The following is a 20422-nucleotide window of genomic DNA, read 5'->3' as shown; positions in this document are numbered from 1 at the left end:
TAATAATTGTGGTGTGTTCTGCTTCCTCATTAATTCACATAGAAGTAACCCATTTCACTGTTTACGACAATTTGCGTTTGAGGCATTACTGAGCCGGACAAACTTCTGTCTTCGACAAGAGCTGAAGCACTTTCCCAGTGTTTCCCCGGATCAAGTATGCAGACATTTGCACATCTCCAGTCGGAACAGAACTTCAGAATTTGCACAAACATTTCCCTCATGCACATTTTCTGGCTGGTACCCGCATTGCCTTCTTTGTTGTTTTCCTTAATAATAATAACTTTGGACATGTGTGTGTTACTATCAAAGTAAGTGCCTTACTATGTTATCATTTTAGTTTCTGTATATCGTGTTGTCATTTCTACTGTAGTACAGAGTACTTGCTGTTTTATTCACATTTTCAAGTACTGGTGACAAATCGTGCATTCCGATTCTTGCATAGATTGTAATGGACACATATGATGTGTGTCAACTACTGTTTTGAGGTTTGTACTGATTATGATGAGCTAATGCTAAGCTAATTGTCAGCTATGTGTGGCTCCATGTTCGTTGACATACAATGCATTCTGGTTATCACATAAATGTCTGTCAGACCAAAGATGTTTTAACAAAACGAAGTGAAGGGATGGTTCTCTCCTCTTTCGAGTAAACTTTCTAAAGTGAATGGTGGTAGACAATACACCCCCTTCAACATGCATACTGCAAACAGACCCAACTCATCTTGTAACCTCTTTACTTTGGTTGACGAGAAAAAACAAACATGGCGCGCACACAAACTACCCATCATCGGATTACTTTTAGATTTTTTGTGTTTCACTCAATTACTTTGATCACTGGTGAGCTCACCCGTGATCAATGTTCACACTAAGCTGCTTGCATGCGCACAGAACAATTATAAACCCGCACAGAGAAGCACGAGATTGAACTAAACTCAACTTTCTTGAGTTTTCCTGCTTCGTTAACACTATCAACGTTTACCTTTATTGTGGGAATTGTGATCGAATTAACTCAATATTAGCCACTTTCAATGCAACATACCTAAGCAAAACAAACTATGCAACATATTTTGTTGTAGGCAGAACACATTGGAGTAGGATTTTATAGCATTGAAATGCACAACTCAGCACTGGCTCTACACAGACCAGTGCTGCATAACCAATCAGAGCTGCAGTAGGCCAATATGCAAATAGACGATTTCCATATATGAATCTGTGCCATTCACCTTGAACTGGACTGTGTTTACAGCATGAGCGGTCGTGAGTAGATGCGTTTGTTTGGAGATCAAAGTGAGTGCTGCATTTAGCCATGTGTTCATATCCTTTGCTAGTTAGTGAGTTATAGATCATGTGTAGTCAGCCATGGGGGAGTGATTGCTTCCTACAAGAACACAAAATGAGCACATCTTTGAAAGGGAATTGGGTAAAGAGCTTTTTGGATCTTAAAGGGACAGTGTTGCATTTTGAGACATGCTTGAGTAAGCTAAGTAGCCAATAGGCAGAGGATAGCATACTCTGTCTGATTCTCTGTAATAATGGTATTGGGAAAAACAATGCATTTTATTTTGTAGAGTGATTTCTTGCATCAAAAATGCAACATTTTCAGTCACCTCACTGTAATAGCTACTGTAAATTGGACAGTGGAGATAGATTAACAAGATTTTAAGCTTTATGCCCATATCAGATATGTCTATGCCCTGGGAAATGTTCTTGTTACTTTCAACCTCATGCTAATCACATTAGCCTAAGTTAGCTCAACCGTCCTGTGGTGGGGACACCGGTCTTATACAGGTTAATGTCAAGTCCTGCATGTTGTTTTCAAAAGTCTCATGGAATGTAAGCCTACATTGAACACCACACATTGGCTGCTACTGTAGGCTAAATGATAGAACAGCTATGTCCATATTTTTGATAGTAGGCCAACTTTATGATCAAATAGTCAAAGGAGCCTACTTAACCACAGTCTGAAACTATAACTTAAATTTGGTACAGTCTCAGTGTTCACAGTAAACACGTGCTGGAAGTTGCACAGAATTTGTGCTCAGCAGACAATTGTTTTTTAGGGAACATTGCCTGTGATGTGTTGAATATAAATAGTAATTGCTATTAGCTAATTCATATTATGGGAAAGTAACATTATAAAGACTGTGTTTGTGCAAAATATTTATTTTAAAAACAGTGTGGCCAGCTCAAAAGCTGACTGTTGCGTCGATCGTATCTGGACATTCTAAATAAGTGTTCTAATCATACCAGTTTGAGCGTACGCTGCAGGGACCACTGTATAATGATCACACTGTGTGTTCGTATGTGTCAAAGGGTTAAACTGGGGAAGGGATTTCAAGCCCTATGAGCAATAGTTATTGTACCCCTGGAGAAAAGCTAAAGACTGAATGTTCGTTCTACATGTATATTTTCATGAAATGCCATGTTTCACATTAGCCCATAAAAGTCTAACACTGTCTAAGCCGGGGGAGGAGGAGGGGGGGGTACTACTAAGCTATATGGAATTGTTTTAAGAAGGACACAGACTGCTCTATGTTCCTGCTTGTAGCAAGCCTGATCTTGGATGCAGATAAATGTCCTGCCTTGTAGAAAGGTAGCATTTATCTCCAACAAGCTTCAAGAAATCAGATAACAAACCTGCAGCGATTAAGAAAAGAAAATGGTACCTGCATTTAGGATTCATGTACCAGTTTGCCTATTTCATGATTCATGTATCAGTTTGCCTATTTCATGATTCATGTATCAGTTTGCCTATTTCATGATTCATGTCTGTAAATGACAACAATAGAGCTGATAAAAAATATGACATGCCATTCAAGTGAATTATATTATGGCACCAAGTCTCATCTCACAAACAATTGCTACCTCGACTTATTCCAGGTTTGTCATCTGATTTCTTGAAGCCTGGTTGAGATAGATCCCACCTTCCTACAAGCCAGGACTTTTATCTGCATCGAAGTTGAGGCTTGCTACCAGCAGGAACATGGAGCACCCCGTGTCAGTAAGTCATGATATTATTGTTTCCATTTACATTGCATGATACTATCAAGAGTACTAATACTCCATTCATTTAAGGAGTGGAGAAGCCCTCTGCATCATTCTGGAGTAACACCCGGGGTGAGGGCTCTATTTCAAGCACACTCACTACCTCTATCCAGCTCTCTTTTTTTAGGCAAAAGGCTGGAGGCCTTTTGCCTTTTGATAGGCCATCATTGTAAATGAGAATTTGTTCTTAACTGACTTGCCTAGTTAAATAAAGGTTAAATTAAAATAAATCAAATGAAGGTGGTACAGAGACAGAATGGTCCAAGGACCTCCAGAGCCAACTACAGTACCTGCAAGTAATCTCCACTCATAATAGTATACTTGATGCACTCTGTAAATCTCCTTCACTATGGCGGTCTGCCTGTGTGATCGCATAGAATATTATCCAGGGCCACTGGTTGGATTGGATTGCATGTACTCACTCAGACACATGCTCTCTCCTCCCTGTAAAAGTCTTCCAGACTTTTATTAGATTGAACATGTGTCCATCCCCCTATCCCCAGTTGAGTCTTCTGGGTTATGGAACTCTAGAGCAGCACATCAAAAAACCTGCCACCCTGTTTTCAGCTATCCGCAGACAGTTCCCCGAGGAAGGATGTAAACTATCTAACTAACCCTTTCAATGGCCACATTTTGGGGATGGCCAAATGCAAGAAGGTTTTGTATAAACATGTCATTTTACTTTTTCAGTTTGTTGATTACAAGACAATAACTTTTTCATAGCATGTTTGGTACGTTGGTCTTCACTTTTTATTACATTTTTTGTATTTCTGTGGTCATTTCAACATCAAGACAGCACTTACAGCTTATGATTCAAAAGGTCTAAAAATCAGTGCAAGGGTGAATACATTTTTATTCATGTTTATCAGACACATCACAAAGGCGTGAGAACTAAAATATGTATCCCAGTCAAGATTGAAGAATGGTTCAAATAGACTAAGTATATATAAGTCAGTGCTTTCGCCAGTAGTCGTTCATATAAATTTGAGTGGTTACATTCAATACATGTTGACAGAATGGCTGTGAGAGAGACTGTTGCTGTGCTCCCTGGTAAGGCACTTGCTTCCAGTAGCACTGAAGGCCTCAGTATTCAATCAGGCAGCTTGAAGAACATTTGTCATCATCCAGGCCCATGTCACAGCATGCAGTGGCCTGATAGGGAGATGACAATAAATGCATTATGTACCTTTCATCACCAAAGCCATGTTAGCATTTACTGCACATGTTGCTGAAAAATTCAACATATTTGTAAGTGTCATTGATATATGGAAATTTACTTATACTCAATTCATAAGCATTGACTGTAATACCTCTAGGGTCCTGTGGTGAAACGACTGCTGTGCAAGGAATTGGGCAACAGCTTTCATCCAGGGCCCGTATTCACAAAGCGGCTTCAGAGTAGGAATAGCGATCTAGGACCAGCTCCCCCTTGTCATTGCAATCATATTCATTGTGATCTATAAGGCTAAACTGATCCTAAATCAGTACTGCTACTCTGAGATCAGCACTGCTATGGGCCCTGGTCTGTCAGCTGCTTTCTGTGATCCAACTCCCTTTCCCCCTGAAATGCAACAACAACAACATGAATAAGAATAATCCTAGTCAGTCAGTAATTTAGCTAACTAATGAAACTAACTAATGCGCACAAATTATATCAAAACAACACAGCCTATTTGCAGTAAAATCAGGCATTTAGCTATATTTAATGCATCAATAAACCGGAAGGGAAACAAAGTAGTTTGACAAAAAAGTGTTCAGTAGTCAGTTACTAGTCTTTAAAATATTGCTAGCAATTATATAGCTAGTTTTTCTTTTCTAGAAACCTAGCTACAGTCCACTTAGCTAGCTAGCTATGTTGAACTCTAGCTAGTTAGTTAGCTGCAATAGCAATGGCTAGACAGGAGTTCATCTGAAATGTGACAACAGTGTGCACTTAGTCCCCTGCCAGTCCTATCAACCGATGAACACGGTTGTTTGAATAACTTTTCTCCATACATTGCTTGATATGTTAAACTTTTGCCACAGCCAGTTGGCAAGCATTCAAAAAGTCCCCTTTGTCAGTCAACATTTTTGAAGCACAACTGTTGCAGTGGATTGAACGATAAAACAGAATGGACACCGCTATGTTTCGAAATAGCTGTGTTGAAAGAATCCTCAGTCACTTCTTCCATGTTTACTGCTTTGTGCGTGTGTCCACACGGATCATGAACACAGGTGAAATTAGCGGAAGGGAGGGATTTGGCTGAGAGTTTCCTTTTACGAGGGAGGAGACTTTGATTCCTTCCTTCTCACAACGAAAATCATAATTGTTAATATCATTCCCTCCAGAGGTTAAACCTTGAAGTGACAACTTTCACAAAAATGTTACTTCTGGGTAACCGATTGTAGGTTTCAATAACCTAAACATGTGTTTTACAGTTGGGATGGACTGCACAGCCAAAAGTGAGTGATCAAGCTGCTAAGCTGTTGATCATTTTGAACGTGACAACTTTCAAGAAACCTAAAGACCGAAGTGTAACAGTGTAACAGTATAACTTTAGACCGTCCCCTCGCCCATACCCGGGCGCGAACCAGGGACTCTCTGCACACATCAACAACAGTCACCCTCGAAGCATCGTTACCCATTCTCCACAAAAGCCATGGCCCTTGCAGAGCAAGGGGAACTACTACTTCAAGGTCTCAGAGCAAGTGACGTTGAAACGCTATTTAGCGCGCACCGCTAACTAAGCTAGCCGTTTCACATCCGTTACACTCACCCCCCTTTTGACCTTCCTCTTTTTCCGCAGCAACCAGTGATTCGGGTCAACAGCATCAATGCAACAGTATAACTTTAGACCGTCCCCTCGCCCATACCCGGGCGCGAACCAGGGACCCTCTGTACACATCAACAACAGTCACCCACGAAGCATCATTACCCATCGCTCCGCAAATATTCAAATGTATGAAAAATCAGCAAAACATTGTCTTGACAGTATTGAAAATCATACTGTGGGTATTTTGAAATACCTGGTATGTATGGTACATTGCCCAAGCCTATATTTGACCACTCAAAACCTTAAAAGATACTGTAGGCATGGCTCAGCCTTGTCTCAGGATGGTAAGTTGGTGGTTGAAGATATCCCTCTAGTGGTGTGGGGGCTGTGCTTTGGCAAAGTGGGTGGGGTTATATCCTTCCTGTTTGGCCCTGTCCGGGGGTGTCCTCGGATGGGGCCACAGTGTCTCCTGACCCCTCCTGTCTCAGCCTCCAGTATTTATGCTGCAGTAGTTTATGTGTCGGGGGGCTGGGGTCAGTTTGTTATATCTGGAGTACTTCTCCTGTCCTATTCGGTGTCCTGTGTGAATCTAAGTGTGCGTTCTCTAATTCTCTCCTTCTCTCTTTCTTTCTCTCTCTCGGAGGACCTGAGCCCTAGGACCATGCCCCAGGACTACCTGACATGATGACTCCTTGCTGTCCCCAGTCCACCTGGCCATGCTGCTGTTCCAGTTTCAACTGACCTGAGCCCTAGGACCATGCCCCAGGACTACCTGACATGATGACTCCTTGCTGTCCCCAGTCTACCTGGCCATGCTGCTGCTCCAGTTTCAACTTCCACCTGACTGTGCTGCTGCTCTAGTTTCAACTGTTCTGCCTTATTATTATTCGACCATGCTGGTCATTTATGAACATTGAACATCTTGACCATGTTCTGTTATAATCTCCACCCGGCACAGCCAGAAGAGGACTGGCCACCCCACATAGCCTGGTTCCTCTCTAGGTTTCTTCCTAGGTATTGGCCTTTCTAGGGAGTTTTTCCTAGCCACCGTGCTTCTCCACCTGCATTGCTTGCTGTTTGGGGTTTTAGGCTGGGTTTCTGTACAGCACTTTGAGATATCAGCTGATGTACGAAGGGCTATATAAATAAATTTGATTTGATTTGATTCAGGATGTAATTAGGTTTTTAACCCACATTACACATTACATTTGCCAGGATAATGTATAGAGATTCAAAACTACAAGACCACAAACACACTAACTGAGGTCAAATGAGTGGGTTTAAGACAGGGGGTAAATGGTAAATCCAAAAGGGAATATTAAAGCCTATTAAGAGAGAGTGAAACATTTGTATCTATCATATTGCAAATAGAGAAAACAATAGTAAACACCCGGCACATCTGTTACAAGCTTATCTGAGGGTTCAGTGGAGAGAGAGGCAGGCGTATTACAGAGCACTTAACCTGCGCTCACTGTTTTTAATGCATCACCGTTGCCTAAAGTAGTAAAGCCTAATGTCGGTGGGCTTAATAACCAAGGTCCGTAATTTATTGGTCTCTTAACACATCATCTATCTATTGTCATGTTTTTCAACACAAGCCATGCTTAGAGTAGTGTTTGTGAAGGGTTGGTTGAGCTATTGTGGAGTGTGCACAGAGTTACTGCATGTATGTGAGCTCACCTCATTAAGGTTGGTTGTTTGGCATAGCCATAGACATGGGAGACATACGAGAACAGCACAGTACCAGGAGGATAAAAAGAGCTCCGATGAGCTGAGGGGAATTAGGCTTTATCCCTATCCTCACTTCTACATTACATTTATAAACCCCCGGAATGATCCATTTCTGCCCAAAGCTCCCCATTCGCAGAGCCCGTATCAACGCTCCCTGTCGGCATTAAAAACGGCCTGCTCTAATTCATCTCTTTAATTAATTACCACGCATGCCAGGGAGTGTTTGTCCAAACCAGGAGCGCCGCTAGAGTTACTGGAGGTAGGAAGAGAGAGCGAGATATGAGAGGTGGCGATGATGTTTCATCATCGCCTGCAGGGGTTATTGAGCCAACGCTCTGATACCTGAGTATATTTGGCCAGCTTCCTAAGCACTCAAACAGACAGAGGATTTTCATTTTGGTGTGTAAGAGGCTTTTTTTTCTCGCCACCATCTAATGCAGGACTTAAAAGGTAAGCACAATCTGCCAGCGTTCACCTATGTGGCGTGATGCTGCGTGCCCACAATGAAAACAAGTGCCCTGGGTCAACAAAGAGGAGGATCATGGGAAGGCTGAGAGGCATGCAGCAGCAGAAAACTTATGCAAGAGTGCCGTTTTTTGTCTTTTTAATTCATTCTTCATTTGAACAGTACAGTATGAGTGTCTATCAATCTGCTGAAAATGAAATGATACAATATTATGCAATAGTACAGTATGCTTCATTTTTTACATGTATTTTATTTAACAGCAGATTGTACAGTAGGCTGGCCTTCAATATCACAAATAGTTCTCAGGCGTACTCACCCACAGTAACTTGGCTTGTAGAAGCACTTAGAGTTGCGAGCCAGAGCTGAGTCACAGTGAGTATGTTGCTGAGTGATATTTGAATAAATATTTAATAGAGGAGACAAGATGATACACAAGGAGGTCAAAGAGCAGATCTTAGAAGAGGAGAAAGCGTAGAATACTTTTATTTTGAACAAGATGACAGAAATAGTGTCCCACGCTTTTGTTCTAGTTCACATGGAATGACCAGACATTTTTCTTTAATGAGACTGCATCAGATAAAGTTAAATAGCTGTTTGAGGTGATTTAAACAAATGGTCAAATTAAAGAGATCTGGAAAAGAATCAGACAGACAAGCTGCATCAAATACAGATTAGGAAATTGGGGCACAATTTCCATTGAGAGGATACTATTCAGCTGTAGCTTAAAAACTATTATACACTGAGGCCTGCTGTCCAAGACCATTCCAGCTCAGTACTGTTGCCCTAAACCCAGAACACAAAGAAAATACACATTAGCACAGGGTTAGTACTACACATTACTAGTCATGCACACAGAGTTTGGGCTAGAGTAATGTTAAGGGGTTAGTGTTAAGGTTTGGGTTTCACAGGTATGACACAGCACACTGCTTACTAGAGTTAATACATCTTTGAATAATTAAACTTGGGGGAAGGATGTTTGTTACAGTGTAATGTGAATATTCTCAGTGCTTTTATGTATGAATATGTAATAGGCCCCCTGTTGTATTTTTGAGACACTGGGACAACCTCTCTCAGATCTGTCTTTTCCCTCTGGACTGCTCTGGTCTCTCATGTTTGGGGTAAATAGGAAACACACATCTTGGCTGCATGGGGGGAGTTTTTTGGTGTGATACTCACAAAGGTTTAATGTGGCAAATTTAAACAGATTACAATAAAGATATGATCTTACCCCTCTGCTCTCACAGTGCACGTTGAGGCTAAGGATCTGCTGCACTTTCATCTTCTACTCATCTGAGTGTACTTTTTGCCTCTTTAATTTCTGCTCTTAGTTTTCCCTGACTACTAGACTTTGAAACGAAAACGAACACAGCCAGTTGGACTAACATTTCCCCGTACCGTTAAACATACCGAGACACATAAAATTTTAATTACCTAGCTCCCATCTAATTTGCATATCATTCAGAATGAAAGAGGGGGAAAAAACATAGAATTTATTCCCGGCAAGTGGCGACTAAGTCTTTGATGATCATGACAATTAGACTGGATCAAAGTGGACGTTCGACAAGGAGCCAGATCCTTATTAGCATAATGAAATTAACTCTTAGAGAAGAAGAATCGCTTATAGGAACAACTGATTGTACATTATTCATATTGGGGGTGAAATGATGTTTATGCTGGTACTTTAATAATTATAAACCTTGTTTTCAATTAACAGTTTGTTAATTAACTTCTAGTTCACACATAATCAGGGCAGGATTCATTTGTTGGGTTTTCCCCCTTCGTTACTGAAAGCTTTATTTCTCCCTTGGCATATCACCCTGTTGAACTAAGATGTTGCTTTATTGTTTTTTTTATTTCGATTACATCACATCAAATCCTAAATAAAGTTTTCATTTTCATAATCAAATAATTAAAAGAGAATGCTGTCTTTCAGGAAAGATTTCTTCAGCGTTACAGTGGGAATATATGTTGGCCTTGGTTCAATCAGTCAATTAGAGGGCTTTGGGACCTTTGTGTTCAAACACTCTTTTCTACCTCTTTTTTTAAACATCTCTGTCTTCAACATTGCTACAGTTATGATAACGTTTAGTGCCTGAATGAAAGTCCAGAATCTTTCTCAGGATGCTCAAGGTCAGTCAGTAACATGACATGAATGTAGTTAAGGGGCTGTTCAGCTTGTCATCAGTGTTGTCTTCTCCCATGGACCAAACACTGTTTATGGTAGTCGCTCCATCCATCCTAACAGGGCCTGTCAAAACTAATGAGCGGCCACTGCTATCTCTGGGTCTGGGTCTCTAAGAGCACGACCCTGGCTCATCATTCTGGCCAGTGTCTGCCCAGTCTAGTCAGAGTGTCTAACCTCTGCAGACCTTCCCACCGTGGGAACCACGTGCTCTTCGAACACTGATGGACCAAATGCACCGTCATCCTCCGACTCTCAGACACCACCTACTCCTCTCCTCTTGTTCCCCTCCTCTCTCTGTAGCTCGCTCTCTCTCTCTGGAATAAATTATCAGGAGTGCTGGGCAGCTGTCTGAGCCCTGTTTGTAGGCCTTCCTGCTCAGAGTACTTTAGACTGTCCCAGGGGACAGTGGAGGGCAGGGACATGGGGTGTGTGTTTCGCAGTGTGTGTACTGTATATGTGTGTTTATGAAGGGAGGGGGGGCTGTAGTCAAGTCAAGCAACCCTACATAGAAGCGAGGTCTTCGCCCACGCACTTTTTCTCAAGCTCCTTGCGAGTGCCGCTGGGCAGGCTGATAGTGGCGGACGAGGATTTGTCTGTGTGGCGGGGGCAGGGGCAGGAGGGGGGTTTCTCCCGACGGTTAGCTGGCGTTTCAAGCCCGGCCAAAGTATCCTCTTGGGCGAGTGCAATTCCCATGCCCTGCCGCATTCCTGCTTCAGATCCCAGACGTGTTTTTGGGGTTGTATTTATTTTTCCTCCCCCTACGTGGAGTCCAGGATGTAGCCCCAATGTATTCCCACTGACCTACGTGGGAGGAGGAACTACAGAGCCCTCCTGTACACACACACACACACCGCCATTAGGCTGACTCCCGTGAGGCTCTGCTCTCTGTTAAACACAGCAGTGACACTGAAAGCTCTGCTCTCTGAGTTATTTTACATTCATCTTCCTCTTTACAGGACAGGGTCACTTTGGAATGGAAAGTGACACAAATATGTTATATTACAGTGAATTACATCTCAATATCATAGGTTGCACCTCCGTCACTTGGTAGGCATCATGCCATTGTTATCAACGTTCACAAGCCACCCTCTGCTATAGTGGTGGCCAAAAGTTGTGATAAGACCACTCATCCTGAACGGGGGCTAATTAATGTTTAGTCTAAATTACACTATAGTGGCCTGGAAATATGATGACATTGCTAAAGTAGGCAAATATATCATGTCAAATTTACTTTAGACAGATAGCAATGTCGTCATTAGCTAGCAAAGTTCGTCAAAAATAGCTAGCAATACCAATATTAGCTAGCTAAAATCTGATGATCTCCTTCAATCTAGGCTAGCTAGCTAATGTTACACTGCATCTAAAGTCAAAATTATGACAATTATCCTACTAATTATTTGCCTCTAGAAATCTCATTGTATTTCCAAGCTACAGTAGTGTACTTTTGATTAAATCTTTATCAGCGCCAATTGACAATGCATTGAGTAGAATGCTCAGTCGGGCATCAGTCCTAAAATGAATGTTCTAAACAATATTGTGACGAAACGTGCAAACCATAAATAAGAAAATCCATATCTCTGAATGCACCTATACATCCAGCTATTCATTTGCAGGTTCACTTCAAAGCACTAGTTTCTGCAAACAATCAACTGAATCCTTATGACTTAATTAAAAGACAGGAGCTTTCATGTCAGCTCTCATATAGGCTATGTACCGTCTATGATTAGCAAAATGTAGGTGAGTTCCTTAAGATGTTGATCTAAGAGATAATATTGAAACATGAAAATAAACACAGCAATTTCCTTAATTTGCATGTCTTGCACTGGACTTACATGAATTGTTCATCATTTATACATGTGCATATGACTTAAAGAGCAAAGAATGTAGAAATAGTAGTCATGGTTTTGTATGGATGGAACATAAAGGGTGTATAAAAGGATCCCCACTGGCATTTGCTAACGCAGTGGCAGACTCTATGGTACAGAGTAGGTGATACTCAAAGGTGAATGACATAAAATAACACAATTAAGTGACAAAACATTTTGGAGCCATAAGTGTTTGTCTATTTCAAGTAAACCGTATTGTGGGAAAAGAAAAACACAGTAATCAAAGGTATGTGATGTTCTCTTGACAAGAGACCTTGACCTTGAAATAGTGATACATTAATACCCGAGTGATGGAGTGGAGAGGAGGAATGACATCCCTTCTTCCTGGGAAAGAGAGAGTAAAGCCAAACACCCCTGTTTTCTCAGAGCCGTCACAATCTGGCGATCGGACAGGGCAGTTTCCTGTCTGGGACCTTCCCATCCCTCCCCGTGGAGGAACACAGGAAGTAACGACCCCCTAGGTGCTCTGAATGTCAGAATGTGGAGAGGACATTGCCCGGGGGCCTGATTCATGTTATCATAACACTCCTAAGCTTCACAAGTTCCCCTCGCTCGTCTCCCACGCTGGAGCTCTGAGCTCAAGGGGCCTGTGACATCACCGGGAACATGTACAACTCTTCCAGCTTTAGTGTGACTAGTAAGTGACAGCTAATGGCAAAGGAGAGAAAAAGAGGGTAGGGGTGTAGGTTCTGAATAAGTGGAAATCTTGGGGCTTAGAGTAACCAATCAACTCAATTTGATTGATTGGAATCTTGCATGTTTGATGACCTCTCATGCTTGATGATTGCTATATTGTCACTTCTCAGTATGCAAGTAAGGCTTTATAGGCTGACTGGTTTGATTTACAGTATAAAGACAAATCAATACCGAGATCGTTTGTTCAAAGAAAGGGTGTTTCTGCTTTCTTCTTGGACAAATTTCAGCAGTACAAATGTTTGTTTTTTAAAATACGACATTAGCATATGTTTACAAAGGATGTGCAAACAAAGGGATTAAGTGACTCCGATAAATCAACTCGCTGTTGTATCTGCTGAGCCACAGGCCAGTGACCCGAAGTCATCTTTGGAGGGAACATATTACCAAAAAAGTACAATGGGAGTAAAAATGTATTTTGTGCTTGAACACATCTGGGTTTGGTTACCCGCTCCAATGTAGGTATGAAAATCGGAAACACGCTGGATGTTCCATGAGCGTACGCCTTGGTGACTCCAAACAAGGCATAACATTTACGTTTCCCAGCTTTCCTGGGATGTTGAGCCGCATGCGGCCCCTCATAAGTCAGAGTACCTGATGGGATGTTACAGAGGCTGTGTGAGTGACATGAAAACCAGCTGTTGCATTCACCACTCCCAGCTAGCGCAGAGTCATAGAGATCTATAATGTCATCCGGAACGCTCTCATTCTCACTGTGTAAGGAGTTACACAAAGCATCTTTCACGCAATTTAGTTGCAGATTGCAAGTGACATCATCTCAAGCAACTATGCTGTTACATGAATTAACTCAAACACAATTAAAATTGCATGCAACAGCATATCAAATTGAAGCTGCTTCTGTCATATTGTTTGAAAATCCTAAACTCACACCATGTCATCTGCTGCATTACATTGTGATTTCACAAATAATTTGTTTATCCCAACTATCCCAACTATTTCATTATTGAATAACGATTGATTTACAAAAAATACTGGCAGTACAATTTAGCTAGCTAGACAAAATGAAATTGCCAGCACTGTTTGATTAAGCTAGCCAGATAGCTAGCAATGAGCTAACCAAGCTAGTTAACAAAGCTAGTGCAGCTCATGTTGAAGAATTTCAATTGAAACTGATCAGAGAGAGGTCTGGGTTCACTTACAAAATGATATTAATTGATTTCCAAACTATGTACAGTACATAAACCTATACTAGTCCTGATTCCAGTATTTATTTCTATAGCTCCAGTTTAGGTAATGCCTTTTCTGTCCACCTTGATCAAGGTTCATGCAGCACTGACAGCTGGGTTGCAGCACTGACAGACCGGAGTTCCGAACCTTCGAATGGATCATGTGACAAAAGCATTCATTTTGATTGGCTGTTGCTTGCAACTAGTTGCACAAAGTTAAAACATTTGAATTGGATGGAACCAAGTTGCAGATGAGTTGCTTATTATTTGCAGGGGTTGGGGGGGGTTATGGTGCAATCAAGAAGCAAATCAGTTGCAAGCAACTAAAACTGCAGCTTAAAAGAAAGAAGGCTTCTTATTGAAACGTACAAAGTAATTTGTCACTTGTGTGACTTGGAATGTGCACATGCTCCAATTGGGCCCATTTTCTCTGCCCCACAAAAGACAATTGCCCTCAGCACTTGTCATGCTTGTTGGATGATTTTGAAGTCGTCAGTTGACTGCACTTTCATAATCTCAAAATGAGGTACTCTTAAGGGCCTGGTACTTCATTAGAGGGAATGTTCTGTTGGGTGGGGGGGTGTTGGAAGGAAAAAACAAACGACCCATGAACAAACACGCCAGTCATGATACCTATGTCATCCTCAATCAAAGGCATGCTCATAAATTGAAGACAATTTGTCTGTGTCTATAGCGACATGATCATTAGTAACAACAGCCTACGTAGTCATTCTAGCATAGGAATGAAAGGTCTCAGTATTTATTTGTGTCGAAATATTTATGATAATGTGTGCAATGGTAGATTTTCCTTTGTCTTTTTTTGAAATGTTAGTTGGGGGGGATTATATCATTCTTGACAGTTTACATGTCGTCAGAAGCATCTTGGAGGAAATATATTCATCTCTGTGTAGGATAACCTTCTGTACCAATCTATATGGTGTATAGGGAGGAAAAAACTCAAATAACAATAATACAAATAGCATACATCCAACTAATTAACTCTAGGATGTTGTATTCCAGTGTAACGAGACTGTAAGAAAAATGTGATTGTATTACACGGTTATGGAGGAGTGGATAAACGAATGCAGAATACCTGTGGTTGCTTTGAATCAATAGCCTTGAATGATTGCGTTGTAGTTTTTTATTAGCTAGAATACACGCTAATTCCAGTTACTGGTGCAGATGTTACGGCCATAACTTGTACACCTTTGTTGTACCTTGAGGCTCTGTAGTGTTAAGAGCAGATGCTCTCAATGCAGGTTCCAAGTTAAATAAAAGGCTGATATTCTACCGGCTAAAAACCCAATCCACTTAGGAAGACTATAATGGGATTTTGGATATGCAGAGACCTGGAGCGCCTCTGTTTTTAACACTTTTAATGATTCAACACCTTTATCCGGTGGGAACGCATGCTAGTCGTACTGTAACTAACCATGCTCTTATATGAACTCCTGCTCCTTCTGATGCATTTCCTGCCTATGGGGCCTAAGGAGCCGGTTTAAGCGCTCAAGGCGACCTGGAGCATTACAACAACTCTCTCAGGGTCAAATAATGAATAGCTCTGCGCTATGAAACAACCTGCTAGTCTCCTTACAAAGAGGACCTGAGAGAAAACAGCTGGCCTGTAAAGATCAGCTATCCCCCCCTCCAGTCCTCCTCCCGCTCATCTCACTCTCATAGCCTACTCTTTTCCTTTTGGCCTCCTGCCCTCAAACCTCTCACAACGTTCCCAAGAGCTGCCACCTTTTTTCCTGCAGTTTGTTTGTTTCCTTCTGCAGACTTACCTAACATAATCTTGGCAGCAGACCATGGCCCATAATCCTTAGTGTGGGAGAGAGGTGGTGGGTGTACAGTATATCTTCCGCCTACAACTCCTCCACTTCTTCCACTTCTGCCCTGCATAAATTCACACACAAATTTCTCTTTGATATTTGAATTAGTTAAAATATATTATGTTTTCTCAGTTCTGTCCAGCAATTTCCTGACCCATTCCCAAACATAGAAAATGTTGTAAATAATTGGGATATTTGTTTATATGGACTAGCTTTATTTTGTACAGCAATACAGTGCTGGGTGTCAATGTAAAAACACAACCACTTGTTTGGGGGGAGGGGGATCCTCATTATTGGTGGTATTCTTTGCCAACAGAGAGCAAATAAATTATTTTCCCTATCTAGACTGGAGTTATAGTGGTCTTTACTGAATTAAACATGTGACAAATGCACCTCAGAAAACATATATTTGTTGGCATAGGGATAGAGACTTAGGGATTTAGGAAAGGTCTGTTATTCCTATAGGATTTTGCATATCTTTCTGTGTAAATTCTGCCCTGCATCAGGCATCAGGCGATGCTTGGAAACTACTCAGACCGACAAGGTGGGGGATTGGCAACAGAGGCTTTACGCTCGTTAATCAGTCTTACAAAAACGCAATCTCCGGACAGATGTTTTCTCCTTTTTTCCTTTTTTTTCTTGATGGCAGCTGCAAAGCCGTTTAAGGATGAGGGAGATTGGGAACGGGACACCACCTGTGTCTGTGATGTTTTCGCGCGCAGCCATACAGGACCCTGTGACCAGGAGCATCTGAACTAATCTGTTGGAGACAAGAGATACAGAGGCACATTGCGCTACAAATGTAACGTCAGATTGCCCTCAGTCCAGGAGATGCTTTGTGTTCTCCCTAAATTGAACAGCTTGTCCAGGCAAGACAAGTTAATAAGGGAGTTGGTTTCCGGTAATCCTTCCGATATTCTGTAAAACCTATGGTAAACCACATGGAGGGGCGGACACTGCTTTAGCAGAAATACAAGAGTGCTTCTCTATCACTGAAGTGAAGGTTTTTCTCACCACAGCTGACGTACTGTACCACTCCAATGCCCCCTAGCTGGTTAACCCTCGCCCTCACCCAAATCATTCATCGTATTAAGGCATTTCGTTATTTATTTTTTTGGCTTAAATAGTCATCTGGATATTATGAGCATCTTTTTGATCAAGCGTGACTAATCGTGTAGCTGAAGTCATGTGGATGTGGCCCTAAAGCCTCTCTGTCTTTCTTTGACAAAACAAACTCTAGCTTCTGCTCCGTACAGCCGTTTGGCATTTATTGTCTGTGTCTTGTTCTGTTCAAATCAAATTGTATTGGTCACATACACATGGTTATCAGGTGTTATTGCGAGTGTAGCAAAATGCTTATAGGTTAAGCAAGTACAACCTATAAGCATTTCGCTACACTCGCAATAACATCCAGGGGCTGTCCCAGTTCAAACTGAGCATCAAAACCTCTGGACTGAAACCGTGTTGGTCTCTAACCATCACCATAACTTCACAGATTTTATTCAACATCCCAAATCCCTTATGGCTTTTTTCTCTTTAGCAACAGCTTGTTGTTTCAGGTGCTACTACCATCACCAAACAAGGTTGACCTATAGAGCCTAATCCAACCTCAAAATGAAGGACGTAAAGAATTGCAATTTCGTATATAAGTAATATATAACAGCAATATTTCTTAAGGCCCCGGGATACTCTTGGAGTCTCATTAAAGGAAAATAGATCTTCGTCAAAAGACCTTTGATATGTTTTGTTAAACTAGAGGTGAACGACAAATATCGGTTTTAGAGGCATTACTGACATTTCCTTGAAATTGGATAATTGTAGCCTGCCTATGCAAAGCATTCAAAGGAGCCCACACAATTTGGCATGAAATAATTTTTTGGGTGAGGCTTAAATTATATGTTGTCGGTGGAAGCATTTGTGCTGTAATTTTGTGTCTCCCTTTCTTGAGACATGTATAATTTTATATTGGATGTACTCTGTGCCAGCAAATGCATCTTTTTACATTGTTGCTATGTGATAGAGGATGGTGGTTATCAGTGGAGGATGATGGTTAGCTTAGCCTGAAGGTTGAAAAAAATAGAATTTCTTCTGTGAGAGTGGTCTTTAATAGGAAATAGGAAATTATTTCATGAAATGCCAAATTCTTATTTCATTCAACGCTCAGTTTTGTTACACTTACCAGAGTACCGGTAAAAAAAAGTGTAGGTTACATTCTGACCACCTCGATTTTGATAGAGAGGTATACCAATGTGAATTAGACAGAGAAACACTTGAAGATTGCTCTTGAGGCTTTCTACTGTGCATTAATTCAAGTTCAAGAATCAAGTTAATTCACCTTGCCATGTATCAGCTCCACAACCACTTGATCATGCGTGTGACAAAACCGTGTTCTTCAGTCAGAGGTCAAACTAGTGGGCACAATACGATTGAAGAAAAAATGCCATTTCCCTTTCATGTCTCCTTTTTTATTCGATTCTTAACATCTGTTCAGTTAATCTGGCATTCCAGATTTATGGCATTTGTGGCATTAAATCGACTTAAGTCTTCTTTTAACCTTTTTGCAGAAATTGCAACAACAAACAGTTACCTCACAGCATGGGGCCAGGGAAGGCATCTGTGCGCAGTGACGAAATGTCACAATATGGGAGGAGGGAGACACCCGCTTTAGCTGTTAAGCTGCCAGGCTAACACACCGGCTGTGATGTAACAAGCTACCAACGTCAATAAGAAAGCATATCAAAATTATTAATGGACAGTACAGGATATGTACACACCTGCGTTTTGACGCACGTTCCTGATTATTGGGAGGATGAGTTCTACTAAACATGACAAGCACATACACACACACACACACACACACACACACACACACACACACACACACACACACACACACACACACACACACACACACTTGAACACATCACAAACTGGTAACATTCTCTTCAAAAGGATTGCACTAAGCATCCTAAACACACAGCGTTATAAAGAAAAATGTATGCAGTACACGTGTGTATATACAGTTGAAGTCGGAAGTTTACATACACCTTCGCCAACTACATTTAAACTCAGTTTTTCACAATTCCTGACATTTAATCAGAGTAAAAAATGTCCTGTCTTAGGTCAGTTAGGATCACCACTTCATTTTAAGAATGTGAAATGTCAGAACAATAGTAGAGAGAATGATTTATTTCAGCTTTTATTTCCTTCATCACATTCCCAGTGGGTCAGAAGTTTACATACACTCAATTAGTATTTGGTAGCATTGCCTTTAAATTGTTTAACTTGGGTCAAACATTTCGGGTAGCCTACCACAAGCTTCCCACAATAAGTTGGGTGAATTTTGGCCCATTCCTCCTGACAGTGGTATAACTGAGTCAGCTTTGCAGGCTTCCTTGCACACACTTTATCAGTTCTGCCCACAAATTTTCTATGGGATTGAGGTCAGGGCGTTGTGATGGCCACTCCAATACCTTGACTTTGTTGTCCTTAAGACATTTTGCCACAACCAAGTATGCTTGGGGTCATTGTCCTTTTGAAAGACCCATTTGCGAACAAGCTTTAACTTCCTGACTGATGTGCGAGTGCGATCGTGTGACGTGGGGGGGTAGTACAGATGTCAGGAGTAGGTAGTACAGATGTCAAAGCATGGATATATACAGTGAGTGTGTTAGATATTAACCCAGTTTCTATTAATGATTTTAGCTTGCTTGAACTTACATGCCCTCTGTTCGTATCTACAAAATTAGAACCACCATAGGAACAGGATGCAAGATTTCACTGTTTCACAAACTTAGAATAGACTGTTTTTAAAACATGTGGCATTACCAGTTGCATTGGCTCTGTATTGGCTCCATGCGAGCTTGATTCACTTTATACAGCCTCAGTAACTCACGTCAAAATAGTTCCTCTGCTTTTCTTTATTCTAAAATCATAGGGTAGCTGAATTTACTCTTTAATTACGGTTCTATTTTCCCCTCACCGCTCAATTGTTCCATTCAACCACAAATTCCAAAGGGATGCCTGTATCCACATAGGTGACATAAAAGTGTCATGAAACATCAACAAACATCAACAAAGGCGACCCTATCCACAAGCTACACCACTTGTGTTATCGTCAATACATATGTCATTCTGTGGACACCTCAATAAAATATCCATATATGGGGTACCGTTGGGGTATAACTAACAGCATAGCATGATGCCAAGCCACAGGTTTGCTCCTGGGCTGGAGGATCCAGGAGAGAGGGAGGCTAGGCTGAGCTGTGAGCCAGTCACACCCATGCTCTTAGGCCCTGTGGTCGGGTCGAGTGGGCTGAAGCCCTGCCTGCCAAAGCAACAGCAGAAACCTTTTGGTTAGTTACAGAGACAAAAAAAAGAGATGCTGTGTAAATAAACACTGTACTATGGAGAGAGATCTCATCCAAGAAAAATATATTACAGAACTTTTTTTATAAAAGAGTTGCAGAGAAATGAGAAATACCCTTGATATAGAATCCAGTTGTAGATACTTTTTACACTTTTATGGCCTCACAAGCCTTATGTATACAGCTATTTTCTATGTTTACATTGCGGGAAGTGGGATTCCATCTTGAAGAATGTTTCATTTCATCATAGATTCACAAGCTTGTGAGGATTTAGAAAA

General features: G+C 41.3%; 1 long non-coding RNA gene across 1 annotated transcript in view; it reads right to left on the bottom strand.

Annotated features, from left to right (window-relative positions):
* Window positions 1–3781: 3781 nt before the first annotated feature.
* Window positions 3782–20422, bottom strand: part of LOC109867395 (uncharacterized) — a 63566-nt gene continuing 46925 nt past the window's right edge. The window contains exons 4-5 of the long non-coding RNA XR_002251797.2: window positions 4355–4605; window positions 3782–4196 (exon numbers count right to left, since the gene is read on the bottom strand). This is a non-coding gene — a long non-coding RNA (uncharacterized LOC109867395). The remainder of the gene's footprint in view (window positions 4197–4354; window positions 4606–20422) is intronic.

This window comes from Oncorhynchus kisutch, linkage group LG2 (genome assembly GCF_002021735.2).
Source record: "Oncorhynchus kisutch isolate 150728-3 linkage group LG2, Okis_V2, whole genome shotgun sequence".
NCBI classification, from domain to species: Eukaryota; Metazoa; Chordata; class Actinopteri; order Salmoniformes; family Salmonidae; genus Oncorhynchus; species Oncorhynchus kisutch.
The sequence above is the reverse complement of the archived record's forward strand: the minus strand, read 5'-3'. Positions and strand labels throughout refer to the sequence as shown.